Source organism: Myotis myotis, unplaced genomic scaffold (assembly GCF_014108235.1).
Source record: "Myotis myotis isolate mMyoMyo1 unplaced genomic scaffold, mMyoMyo1.p scaffold_m19_p_16, whole genome shotgun sequence".
In the NCBI taxonomy this organism is placed as follows: domain Eukaryota; kingdom Metazoa; phylum Chordata; class Mammalia; order Chiroptera; family Vespertilionidae; genus Myotis; species Myotis myotis.
The window spans coordinates 34839171-34853595 of NW_023416320.1; the positions used below are offsets into that span (position 1 = coordinate 34839171).

Sequence of the window (14425 nt, forward strand, 5' to 3'; positions counted from 1 at the left end):
TGTAAGATTAATTCTAAGTTGCACTATAGGATTTCGAATACCACAGCTTCAAGAGAATGCTCTCGAAGACTTATCTGATCCTTTATAGAGTTCCATGTTTCACTGTGGACATCTCATCTAAATAAAAATGTGAAGAATTAGAAAAGAATTGCATGAAAGTCATAAAACACTAAAAAAAAGGTGTGAGAAAAATTTAAAGAACTGAAGTTGTTTATTCTAGAAAACATAGGTAATGTAAGGATCTTCCGGTATGTAAAGAGTTATAATCCCTTAAAGTCTATTTAAGTTTTTAACACAACTGGTTGAGCCAGACACAGATTCTTTAGAGATTTAGTGGAAGAAATAATAACAACAAACTTCTTTAAGCCAGAGCATGTGCATTTGAAATGGGCTTAATCATTAATTGCACATAATTGACAGTAAATAACTGAGTCATCAAATGACTAGTGTCTAAGAAAAGCTATTATTTCCTACTGATAAGCAACAAAAATAATTATTATCTTCAAAGTTCACCTTGTCGGTTTGAGCTCAGAGGCCTAGTCTGATTCTCTGAGGAGCATAGTAACTGCTGACATGACTTATGTAAATAAGTTATTGTCACCTATTAACGCACAGAGTTTCTGTATGTAATAGACTATCCAAACAAGAGGCAGGAAAAAAAAAGGGGGAGATTTTTATTTTATTCTCAATACTCATAATAACTAGATTGGGTTTCCTTAATAGGGAGGAATAATAGTTTTACTCCAGATAATTAATGGTCTTAGCAAAACTTAAAGTAATTTCTAGCAATTTTTTTAATATCAAAAAGTTGATGCTAGCAGTTTGAGATTTCAGATCTCCTAACACTTCCCCTTGGTTTTTCTCATGAGTCTAATACAGAAAGTGAGAAAGGCCTGTGATACGAAAAGCCTTGTATTTGACCCTAGAGTAGTCTTGCTTTAAAATCGAGTTTCCCTTTATTACAAAACACACTTGAACTTCAGACATTTCAGTTTTGAGTTTGAACATGGCTAATTTGGCCCAAGAAAGATGTTCAAATTTGGGCCACTCCCACATCAAATACACAAAATGAGCACTCTGAACCATTTTCTAGATCAAGGAAACAAGTTATTTCTGCTCGGTGCTAAGGCGGAATAAACTGGTCTCAATTTCAATTCCTGTGAATATCTGAGTTTTTCTAACTATAGCTTGGGTTGCTTTGTGTTTTACTTTTTTTTTTGTTTAGAAAATTCAATAAATTGGTCACTGTAATTCTTCTATTCTTACAGCAACTTTTTCTTGTTAATTATTTTCTGAGTCAATTCATGGCTAGGACTGTGCTTTAAAGTACCTTCCCAATAAAAATGTGTTTTTTTATTTTTTATTTTTAAAGAGTTTGGTTTTTTTCTGATTTTATTTTATTTTATTTTTATTTTTTTTTAATTTTATTGCTTAAAGTATTACAAAGGGTATTACATATGTGTCCATTCCCCCCCCCCCACCCTAGACAGTCCCCTAGCCTCCCCTATCCCCCAGTGTCTTATGTCCATTGGTTATGCTTATATGCATGCATACAAGTCCTTTGGTTGATCTCTTACCCCCCTACCTCCTGCCCCCCAACCCTCCCCGGGCCTTCCCGCTGCAGTTTGACAATCTGTTTGAGGCAGCTCTGCCTCTGTATCTATTATTGTTCAAAAGTTTATAATGGTCTCTATTATCCATGAATGAGTGAGATCATGTATTTTTCCTTCATTGACTGGCTTATTTCACTTAGCATAATGCTCTCCAGTTCCATCCATGCTGTTGCAAATGGTAAGAGTTCCTTCCTTTTTAGAGCAGCATAGTATTCCATCGTGTAGATGTACCACAGTTTTCTAATCCATTCATCTACTGATGGGCACTTAGGCTGTTTCCAGATCTTAGCTATGGTGAATTGTGCTGCTATGAACATAGAGGTGCATATATCCTTTCTGATTGGTGTAAGAGTTATTTTTTTTTTAAAGAGGTTTTTATTTTATTTATTTTTAGAGGAGAGGGGGAGAGAGATAGATGAGAGAGAGAGAGAGAGAGAGAGAGAGAGAGAGAGAGAGAGAGAGAGAGAGAGAGATGAGAGCAAAACCTCGGTTGGCTGCCTCTTACACCAGCCCCCACGGGGGATTGAACCCACAACCCGGGCATGTGCCCTGACCAGAATTGAACCCATGACCTTTAGGTGCACTGGACAATGCCCAAAAGTGGTTTTCTTATTTTTGAAGTTGTGAGATGCTGTGATTGCAATATCAACGGATAAACATAGCTAGGAACTATAGCAACAACTCTTCATGCCTGACCCACTTAAGTAGATGAGTCTGTAGTAGAATGAAGGAAAAGGTGCTGTGAAAACAGTGCAAATAATATGAATCAAAAACATCTTTACTTTTGTAATCTGTAGTTGGTACTATTACTCTTACCTCTCTGGTCTTATCTGCTATAAAATAAGTATTCTAATGAATACCAGCCCTCACTTCCACTACCAGCTGACTTATGAATAGATCATTCAGGTCCTGTGATTGCCATTTTATTAAATCTTCTCCCTTAAGGAAGTGATATTTCTTGTATTGTAATGCCCTTCAACTCTTCCAAATGTTTAATAAAGGAACTGCAAAAACACAGGACTTTATTCTGATATAAAAAGTGTTAATGATTCCATATTGGGCACCAATTTAGAGAAAAGATTTTCCATTTTGAATATAATGAACAACATAAACTGATGAACAAAAATAGAGCCAGAGACATAGAAGCATCAAACAGACCGTCCAGCCTAAGAGGGAAGGTGGGGAGGAGATCAACCAAAGGACTTGTATGCATGCATATAAGCATAACCAATGGACACAGACAGTAGTGGGGTGAGGGCATGTGCTGGGGGTTGGGAGTGGCCAGGGAGAGGTCAATGGGGGGAAAAGGAGACTTATGTAATACTTTAAACAATAAAGAATTGAAATTATAAAAAAAGGATTTTCCATTTTAAAAGAGGATAAAAAAACCAAGCACTCATCTCATTGTAATACATTGTCTTTAGAAAAAATACTGTATTACCTGGTTAGGTAGTTTTTGTTGTTACTGTTTTTTAATGTTTGGGTCAACCGTTTATAGCATTGGCAAGTCCAATTTTCTAAAATTGTGAATATAACTATATTTATTTTATGATTTTTTTCCTGTTACTTTTAGTACTTTTACAAAAACACAAAACTCTAAAAGTTGGCCATTCTTTATAATAGGAAAAATGAAATATAAATAATTGGCATTTGTATATCTGTGTTAGAGATAATAATGATGATGACAATAGCAGTTGGTTGATGTTACGTTCCATGTATTTTACTAAGTTTATTTGCGCCTCATAGCAATTTCATGAGATGAGTACTATTATTACCTCTGTTTTACTGAGGAGATAAAAGTACTATTATTATCCTCATATTACTGATAAAATTAATGCTCAGAGAAGTTAAATAATTTGCCCAAAAGAGAAAGTGGTAGAGCCAGAACTTAAACCCGAGTCTGTCCAATTCCAAAATTTGTGCTCATAATCTTTACGTTATAGATAAAACAGAAGAACAAAATGTCTGCCCTAAATGTATGAAGAGAATCATATTTCCAAACAAAATATTGGATCCCACAGTCTAGCAAAAAAACTTTATTTTAAAATTTTATTTACACAAAATCTTATGAAGCCATAAACATCAACTAGACATTTAGCCGAACATTAAACAACTTTTTGTATAAATTTGAAATTGGAAGCATAATGGAGAATATAATCTATATCTATAGGTATGATTAAGTAAAGTGATCAGCCTTAAATTGTGCCCGTAAAATGAATTTTAAGTGGAAAAAAAAAGACCCTTTAATAATTTGTGAGTAGGTTTACATCCTCTAGTATTCTGAGAAATCAAGCTATTAAATTGCAGCTCTCAGGTTATAAAGGCAAAATACACAACCTCGTATCAGTTGAATGTGGTTCATCCACCTTCTTGTCCTAAAATATTTGTGGGAGGTGGTGTGTGTGTGTGTGTGTGTGTGTGTGTGTGTGTTCACAGCAGGAGGACAAATTTATCTTAGAATTGTAATGGTTCCCAGATATTTGTTTTTCAAAAATAAATAAAGAAAAAAAAGTTTTGAATGTGGTGATAGCCAGGTATTTATTGGTCTCTAAAACAAGAATGATGTCATTTCACTTGGAGTTTATTGACACAAAACTTCCTTTTGGCTGAGAAAATTTTCAGCACTGTGAGTATGGCTTTAATTAAGAGAGAGACTGATCACTGTTGATTTTGTTACAAGGGAGGAACGTCTTTGTGCATTGTGTGGATTGTTTTGTGCATGGATCACAATGAAAATGTAGAAAGGACTACTGGCAATGTGTTGATTTGTGTCTACTGTACTTTATATCCATTTCTGGATGCCACTGAACATCATTGTTTAGAAAGTTCTTTTTTTAAAAATATATTTTATTGATTTTTTACAGAGAGGAAGGGAGAGGGATAGAGAGTTAGAAACATCGATGAGAGAGAAACATCAATCAGCTGCCTCCTGCACACTCCCTACTGGGGATGTGCCCGCAACCAAGGTACATGCCCTTGGCCGGAATCGAACCCAGGACCCTTCAGTCCGCAGGCTGACGCTCTATCCACTGAGCCAAACCAGCCAGGGCTAGAAAGTTCTTTAGGCTTATGATATTTTGAAATATAAAAGTATTGGATTCACCTTTTTTTTTTTTTAAGAAGGCCATGCAGTGGTAACTGACATTAAAAATGAGTATTCTAATTTTACCTCTGAGAACAAAATTCTATTTATTTTTAAATCCTCACCCAGGGATATGTTTATTGATTTGAGAGAGGATGAGAAAGGGGTGGAGCTGGGGGCAGAGAAACATCCTTTGGTGGCCTCCCTTACATGCCCCTCACCAGGGACTAAACCCAAGAAACCCACTCCCCACAGCCTTTTGGTGCAGGGACAACGCTCCAACTGAGCCACCTCGGCCAGGGCTGTCGTGCAAAATATTTAAATGTCATTTTAAAGTACAAGAAAGTGTTCCCTGAATTTAGGAAAGCCACAATAAATCACAGTTCCTCTAATTACCTTTGGAAGTTCGCTTATTCACAGATTTGTGGCAAATCCTCTAGAGCAGCGGTTCTCAACCGGTGGGTCGCGACCTCTTTGGCGGTCGAACGACCCTTTCACAGGGGTCGCCTAAGACCATCCTGCATATCAGATATTTACATTACGATCCATAACAGTAGCAACATTACAGTTATGAAGTAGCAATGAAAATAATTTTATGGTTCGGTCACAACATGAGGAACTGTATTTAAATGGCCAGAAGGTTGAGAACCACTGCTCTAGAGCCATATAATCTGAAGTATAGATCATGGCCTCAAAATCTGAAGCATGATATGTACATAGGAATCTTTAAATAGTTGTCTATCTTCAAGTGATATCTGATAAAACTTGAATTGCATTAGGGTTGTGAGGCAAAAACCCCCTCTACGTCAAAATCGTAACCACTTTACTCCACATCCATCGAGTCATGTAATTCTTAGTTCTCCATTCACCTCTTTATGGTACCTGGAAAAAAGAAAAAAGAGGAGATAAATAAGTGGGTCTAAACTTGAATAAGGAGGTGTAATGTGTGCCCTCACCTGGCTTGGAGATGAATGGGAGTGAAAAAAAAAGTAGTAGATAAAAAGGACATGTTGAAAGGACAGGTCTCTGTACACAGGATCTGCCAATTTGTGGCCAAAACTTTGTTGACGATAAAGTAGAAAACTTCAAATAATGCTAAATGAAGCATAGCCTGGCTACATTATTTGGATACTTAAGTGACTTCTCGGAGCTCCCAGCGTGCACCAAGCCACAGGCCCAGCCCAGGCCATTCCTGGGGGTCCGGCGGTCCTGCTCCCCGCCCACACCGGGGTCATCCTCGCCGGCCCCGGCCCCGGCCCCGTGGCCCCTGCGGTCCCCGAGCCCCAGGGTCACGGTTAGCTGAGCAGCGGGAAACCCCTGAGAGTCCGAGCCTCCAGACGGGACCCACCGGCGTCCCCTGAACTTGGCGCACGCGGAGGTCCGGGGGGAAGAGGAGCAGCGCCGGGTTCCGCGGGGGCGCGGCGGCCTGAGCGGGGGCCACCCACCCTGCGGCTCGGCCCGGCGCCCTGCGCGCGGAGCGGGCGCCTTCCCGGCGCGCGGCCGGCCGCCCACTCGGCGCTCCCCGGCCGCCCCGCGCGCTCCGCGGGAGGAGCCGCCGGCCGCCGTGACGCGTCAGGGAGGAAACGCGGCGCCCGGCGGCCCAGCGGGGAAGGAGGAAGCGCGAGTGCGCACGGCTCCGCGCCCGCCGCGCCGCGAGGCAGCACCGCGGGGCCGGGTAAGTGCGGGGTCGGCGGGACCCGCTCGGAGCGCTGAGCGGCGGCTGGGTCCGCGCGCGTCCGGCGCAGCCGCAGGCCCCCGGGCGGGAGAGGCGGGGCGGGGCGAGGGGTGCCCGGGCCTCGGAGCGAACGCGCCTCTCCCGGGTCCCCTGGCAGTTCCCCCCGCCCTCGCCCGCCATCCCCCGAGTTGGTCGGGAGGGAAAAGTCCTCTCGCCCAGCCCCGACTCGGAGAGGTGGTGCGCCCCGTCCCCTCGGGGTGGATGCCGGCTGCGCTGCTGATTCCTGCCCTCCCGGTGGGGTCGGGAGACGGACAGGGTGCATTAACCCGTGCGCTGCTCGGAGCGCGGAGGTGCGGGCCCGCAGGCTGGGGGACCCCACTGAGGCGGGAACTGGATGCGGGACACCTGCGAGGATGGGACCTCGAGGGTGAGGGCACGGGAATCCCTACCCTGTGGTCAGTGGACCTGTGTCTGACACTTCGGCGCGTCATTACCCTTTATGTTTTCTATGACTTGAACCCTTTCCCTCTCTTGTCAAGTGAACTTGACTCTATAGATGCCCATAGTTTGCACATCGATCTGTACCATCCAGAAGTGCTTTGAGATTTTTAGATTTGGTTGTTTCGTGGTGGTTAGTTGGAAAGTGAAACAATTCGTCTCTGAAGACTTAAACTCTCCTTATTGACTTTTGCACAGTGATTTTGGGACCAGGAGTAGAACTTGCACAATTGATGGTATAGGGTACACTTGAGATGCAGGTAAAAACAGAGGGAACTACAGTTTCTAAATCTTTCTCAGGGTAAAAAGTATGAGACTGCTGTACTTTGTATTAGGTTGAGGAGTCACCCAGCCAATCTGAAAAGTGCCTTTCTTATTTAGCAAACACTTTGATAGCTCTTACTATGTGTTGGGCTCTTTCTAAGTGTTTTATAAGTATTAACCCAAATTGTTAACTCAAAATATCCAATTATAGTGGTTCTAAGCAGTGAAGAGGTTGTTCATACTTCAGTTCCCCAATGTCACTGCAAGAGCTGGAAACATGAGAGAAAGTTTCAGGCTTTTTTTTTTTTTTTGGACTGTGTGTACCTTCTGGACCCCTTGGTTACCATTCCTGTAAGACAAGCCACCACGCCTCCACTTCAGGGGAAGGGAGTCTGGAACTACCCCTCTTCTGGACCTCTTCCTTGCAGATCTCAGCCACCCAGATCCCTAGGATCGGCTCCAAGATGGCCTTTCTTATTGGCCATCGTGCCCATGTTAGCTAACTCGGAGAGTCCAGAACTTCCCCCTTTCTTCAACTGCCACTCTTGGAGCCTGATTTTGTTTTTCAAAGGAGTTTTGCTCCCAATCTGTTTGAGAATTGATGTGACTGTAGCTTACATTTAAGATTGAAAGTGAAATGCAGTATAAAATAAAACCTTTAGAGATGTCCATTTTGTGGTTTGCAGACATATAGAGAAAATATTTTTCGGGAATAAAGCGCCCTCTTTAAAGACATGCCTTGGCCTGATGGTCAGATTAGTGAATAAAATAGACATAGTTCTTGTCATTATGGTGATTATGAGTCTTATGTTAAGATCTGTACGTCATACTATCGTTCTATATCTCTCTCTTTCATATATTTAAATTTCCAAGGTGATGATTAAATGAGACGCTGAGCCTTATTTAATAGGATTATGACGTGTCCTGGAAGCAGGAAGGTTCACTTTCCTTTGATAAAATTTATGGCGCAACAGACATTGGTGGATTTCAAGAATGCACTTCACCCAAATGACAACTGACACTTTCATGAGTTACAAGGTGCTTCCAGACATACTTACTTGCTCTTCAGAGAGACCTTGTGAGGTTGGTAGCCATTTTTATTCCAGAAACTGAGGCATGGAAATGTTAACAAGCTTTAGCCTGGATTGCACAGCTAGTAAGAGGCAGAGCTTGAATAGAGAGCAGATATGTGCACAGTGCCTGGCACATGCCAACCTGTAATAAACATTTGCAGAATGAATGACTCCAAATGACTTCATACTTATTGCTCTTTCAAAACATATGCCTCTCAAATACCATAATAAATTTGTGCCTAAAAGATTTCCAGGCCTAATCCAATGTATCTCTCTTATTTCAAACAGTATCTGTCTGATACACACGTTTTTTCCAAAAGGGATGAGAATGCTCTTTCTCATTTCTTAGGATTTATCATCTCTGGTTTTTTGTTTTGTTGTTGTTGTGTTGTTTTTTTGGGGGGAGGGGCAGGTGTGATATCATCTCTGGTTTTTGAAAAGCAAATAGGTTGGTTGTCCTTTCTCTCTCTCAAACATTCTTTTTCCCTCTGATTTGGAGAGTTTAGACTGGACACGTGGGTTTAGTGTTTGTGTGGACAGCTTTCTTATCTCTCCCTGCTCAACTAAGGTCATTTTTAAGGACAGCAATCACTATAGGTTTTCCATGTCAGTGAACTCAATTAAGCTACTTAGAAATATGATCAAGTTTAAACACAGTGATGCTAGGTATTGCAATTTTTCGAGGTATCTGACATTACTAATGCATTTCTCAAAATGTTGCAATTACTTTAGTATAGATCTGTCTTTCAAAAAAAAACAAACAAAAAAAAACCCCTCAACTATTTATATCCTTTAAGCATAACTGTCTGTACTCTAAAGTATGTGACTTCCAGATGGAAAAACCTTCCATTAGAGAGGAAAACATGGCCATTACCTGGTGGGAGAAATTGAGAAGGGAAAAATGGGGGGTGGAGTGGCCTTTCCCATGAAGGGGATTAGGTGGTAAGAAACCCTTAATGAAGCCACCCTGAGTCATCTGCCTGTCAGGCTCTTCTCAATGTTCGTTCCTCTGTGTGGGGGTGGAATAAAATACTTTTGAAACCTGTCTTGTTTCAGAAACCACGTTACCTTTTCCAATCTCATGTTTTCTCTCTCTCTCTTTTTAAATTCATGTAAATTACTGACTAAACTGCTGATTCATGAAACTCAAATTATGTAACATGTCGTTCCTGACAGAAACAGTTCAAGAATTATTTTAAGGGACTGTTTCCCTTTATCTGTTGCATTCTGTAAGGTGGCATCTTTGTTCTCATTTCACCTTTCCCCCCCTTCTATTTCATGGAGAAAAGTGGCAAATCTAAGAGGCGCCATTTCCACTCCTTGTGGTTTACGGCAAAGTCATTTTAACTCGGCACTAACTTGAGTTAGTTAATTGTCATTGCAGAGGAAAACAACATGGAAATCAGATGTTGAAGGCCGACTCAGAACAGTAAAATTTTACTGCTTGTTTGAAGCTGCGCCAGCGAGTTTGCAAAGAGAGCAGTGTACCATCTCCTTGCTCCTGTCCAACTTCTTCTGGCCTTTCCTGGTTGCCCCAGGTCTTGAAAACCTGCCTTAGTTTACCTTTTTGTAGCCACTATTATTCAGTGATGGGCGGGTGAACGAAGGGTGATTATGTGAGGGGAATTGTTGTAGGGTGAGAATCTGTAATATGTGAAATGGAGGGTGAAGTAAGGGTTGTGAATGAGAACTCACAGTGGAGGAGTCATGCAGATTGCTGCTTTGCCTCTCCTGAAGGGATCAGACAGACATAAGGGGAAGACATATATGGGATCAAAGGAAGATTGGGAAGGATTAGAAACATATGTCAGCATGTGATATTGGCAGGCAGAGTTCCTTTGTACCACCAAGTGCAGAAGTGTCATTATGGGTAGCTGTTTCTTCAGGCCACCAAATGCATTTGCAGGCAATTGAATTGTAGAGGGCTGGTTTCCAGGCTTTAAACTGGAAGTAAGAAGATTTCACAGGCTTTTGTTTGAGTAAAGGCCTGGATTTCATACCTTTTTAAAGCCTTACTCTTTTTTGAGTCTGCCTATAATATGGAGATAATGTCATTCTCTTCACTGTTTTTGCGATTTTAAATAACCGACATTATATTTACATGGCATGTAGTAATGAATAGCATTCAGGTTAATTGCTGTCTTTCGGGTTCCTGGTATATTTGCTATGCCAGTCAATACCAAACACTTTTCCTGTAGGTAAAATAGACTTCATGTATATTAACACACAAAATTGGACTCACTGATGGACTAGCCAGTCTATGGATGAAGCATCCTCAAGTACAGTGGGGCTTCACTAGGACTTGACTAATTGCTTGCTTGAGTTAAGTAATGAGAAGAAACTTTTAGTTATTGACCTCGCTGTTTTTAAAATAAAAATAGATTAAAGTTAGCTTAAAATGATATGGTTTCCAAATCAGCATCCACACATGCAGACGAACATATATATAGGATCTGTGGATAGATTATATAATCCAATGCACATATATTATATAAGTGATCAGCTAAAGGGAACTATAGGAATCATGTCCGCAGTTTCCCAGGAAAACACAGTGTGTATGTCACCTTTTTCCCTATTTTTATTTTAGTTTTGTTTCTTTTATTTTCTAAATATTTTTAATTACAAAGGCATGTATGCTCTTGCATTCAAGCAGTCGAGAAGCATGTGAAGTGAAAAGGAAAACTAAGTCTTCTCCATTTTAATCTTACCCATGAAGATAATCATTGCTAAGTATTTATATCTTTCCAGATTTTTCTCCATGCTTATATAAACCTGTGTGTCTATAAATATATGCAGAAATATTTTTTGAAAATGAGAATCATTCTACACAATTTGTTCTTTTGTTTCTGTTTTTTGTTTTTTATCATGGACATCTATCAATCTACACCATTAGTTTTGTCAGCTGCATAGTATTCTACTTTATGGTTAATACATTATCCACCTTCTATTTCTAATTATTTATATGCTCACTCTTTTAAAATATGTTTAAATCACCAAAGTAATACATTTTTAAACAAAAAAAAAAAAAGAAGAAGAATCACCAGAGGGGCAGAGGCAGGCTAGAAGGGGTCAATGGGGGGAAAAGGGAGACATACAATTCTTTCTTTCTTTCTTTTTTTTTTTCCGATATATAATACTTTCAACAATAAAGACTGAAAAAAAAAACACACCAGTAAACCTGCCAGTCAATAATCACTGTCAGCATTTTAGAGTATAACTTTCTACCCTTTTATTTGCGTATGCGTATCCATATTTTCAATGCCATTTTAAGCAGTTTCTTCTGAAGGCTTGCTTTGTTGGTTGGGGAATCATGTTTGTGTAGCCAACACTTTTAAACCAGTTATTTTGCTGTGTTTCCTGGCCACCTGCCATAGCCCAAGTCTGGATAAAACTTGGAAGTTTATACTACTGCTCATAAAGGGGATGGGGTGAGGGTGTGTGGATGGACCGACAGATCCACCCAAATCAGCATCATGCATATCTCTAATGGAGGTCAGTCAATATTTGTATTTTAAGTACATCTAAAATATAAGATATTTAAGAAAAGAACTAACAGAATACTCACACATCATTGATTATGGTCACTAAAGGAGAAGCAGAAATAATAGATTTGAACTAAGGAAAAAGTGTTAAATTTAGTTAAAAATCAGAACAGCTGATCTTCACATGTTTTGAAATAGTCTCCAAATAAGTAGATTTTTTGAAATAATTGGTCTAACAAAGCTCCATCAATGGAAGAAGTAGGTGATCTTGAAATTTCTTATGGTCCTATTATATTATAGGCTCTCAGAGTTAGTAACACTTGACTTAGTATAATTTCATGTATACAACTCCCTAGTTATAATAATACTAGAGGCCCGGTGCACGAAATTTGTGCACGGGGGGGGGGGGTGTCCCCTCAGCCCAGCCTGCACCCTCTCCAATCTGGGACCCCTTGGGGGATGTCCAACTGCCAGTTTAGGCCCGATCCTAAACTGGCAGTGGGACATCCCTCTCACAATTCAGGACCGCTGGCTCCTAACTGCTCACCTGCCTGCCTGCCTGATTGCCCCTAACTGGCCCCCCTGCCAGCCTGATCACCCCTAAACGCCTCTGCCTGCCGAACTGATCGCCCCTAACTGCCCCTCCTGCCGGCCTGGTCACCCCCAACTGCCCCCCTCTGCCGACCTGGTTGCCCTCAACTGCCCCCCCCCCACTGGCCTGGTTGCCCCTAACTGCCCCCCCCGCTGGCCTGGTCACCCCCAACAGCCCCCCTCTGCCGACCTGATGGCCCCTAACTGCCCCCCTGCTGCCAGCCTGGTCACCCCTTGCTGCCCCGCCCGCTGGTCATGTTGCCCCCAACTGCCCCCCTCTGCAGCCTGGTCACCCCTAACTGCCCCCCTCTGCTGACCTGATCGCCCCTAACTGCCCCCCCGCCAGCCTGGTCACCTCAACTGCCCCCCCTGCTGGCCTGGTTGCCCCCAACTGCCCCCCCTGCTGACCTGGTCACCCCCAACTGCCTCCCCTCCTGGCTTGGTCGCCCCTTGTGGCCCCCTACTGGCCTGGTCACCACCAACTGCCCCCCCTGCTGGCCTGATTGCCCCCCACTGCCCCCCCTGCCGGCCTGGTTGCCCCTCACTGCCCCCCCTGCCGGCCTGTTCGCCCCACGCAGCCTGCTGCTCAGTTGTTTGGTCGTCCCTCACTAACCCCCCCGCCGTCCTGGTCGCCCCACATCCTCTGTTCAGTTGTTTCGGATGTGACGGCCCCTGGCTCTTTATAGATCACCAGTTTTTTCAGACAGCATCTGTCTGGGCTAACATCTCGCCATCCCCTTTTTCTTCCCCCACTGCACATGTGCACAGCTGTTACCCACAGTTTGCTCCTATATCCTTTTGCGGCTTCCCCACCTTTCACTTTTCTGAGAGTCTAGTACCCCTTTTAACCTGGTTCTTTTTTTCTTCTTCCAGCTTTTTCTTTTTTTAAAAATAATTATATGTTTTTTTAATTGTTTGGGGTTTTTTTAGAGAGAGGAAAGAAGAGGGAGAGAGGGAAACATCAACGTGAAAGAGACACATCAGTTGGTTGCCTCCCATACACACCCCAACTGGGAATTAATCCCACAACCTGGGTATGCGCCCTAACTAGGAATACAACCCACAACCCTTCAGTGCACAGGATGACCCTCCAACCAACTGAGCCACACCAGCCAGGTCTAGCTTTTGCTTTAAGAACATTTCTCTGTCCTTTCTCTATCCAACTCCTTCCTTTTGATCTTGAGGGGAAAAAAGGACACTAATCATGGTGGTATAGTTAAGAACAAGCCTTTAATAAGGAAAAGGAAAGCGTTCAGTTTGGGAGGAAAGGTAGACATTATAAAGAACCAGTGGTTTCAACCTTCAAAGCTCTTGAGAATACCCAGTAATTCCTTTCAAAATTTCCACAGAAGTCTCCACCCACCTCTTCTCTAAGTAAGGTGTGTGTGTGTGTGTGTGTGTGTGTGTGTGTGTGTGTGTGTAGAGCACTGGCATAATATTTAAAATTATACATTTTTTTGTTCATGTCATTGCTTTGGTGCTTTTTTTCTTTTTTCTTTCCCTGTTGAAGATGTTAGTCATATTGTGGATTGTTGAGAGGGTGTTTTGGTCTTTAAGCTAACTCCTAGCTAAGACCACTATTTCCTTAAGAGAATACACCCAAAGTTCTAGATATCTGGTTTAAAAATAGCATGTTTATTTTGAAGTTAAGGAAGCAAAGGGCTATCTTAAGCCAAAGATTAGCAATCTTTGAGAAGTGGTGTGTCAGGATTCCAAACCCGTTCTTCCTAGATTTTCATCAGCAGAGATATGCGATGGTGAGAAGCATAGATCAGCTGTCCATTCTTGGAAGTTAGCAATGAAGCAGTACTGTTTGTAGGAATTTTCCATCGCCTTGTAGACTCTCTTGAGAGGTAGAGGTGGGGGATCAGGCCCAGGTAGCTGACTTCAGTCTGGCCAACGTAAAGGTGCTTTAGCCAGACATGAGGAGCTCTGCACCAAGACAGAAGCTCCTTAAACTGCACTGAGACCAAAGGCTGACTTTTTCATAAACACGAATGAAAAAGGTTTTGGAAAGACATTTTTACTCAGCTTCCAAACAACATGGTGCTAAAATTCATCATGGCTTAAACATGAAAGTTCTTATTATTTGCTTATTTGAACTGGGAAGATTGTGAATAAATATTTAGAAGGTAAGACCTTGGTAT

The 14425-nt window shown here is 42.0% G+C and overlaps 1 protein-coding gene across 11 annotated transcripts in view; it reads left to right on the plus strand.

Moving 5' to 3' along the window:
* The first annotated feature begins 6241 nt into the window (after positions 1-6241).
* LOC118670911 (serine/threonine-protein kinase Sgk3) overlaps positions 6242-14425 on the plus strand; it is a 105739-nt gene continuing 97555 nt past the window's right edge. For all 11 annotated transcript variants that reach the window (XM_036338422.1, XM_036338427.1, XM_036338426.1 and 8 more), the window contains exon 1: positions 6242-6370. The gene's annotated coding sequence lies outside the window, so the exon portion shown is untranslated. The remainder of the gene's footprint in view (positions 6371-14425) is intronic.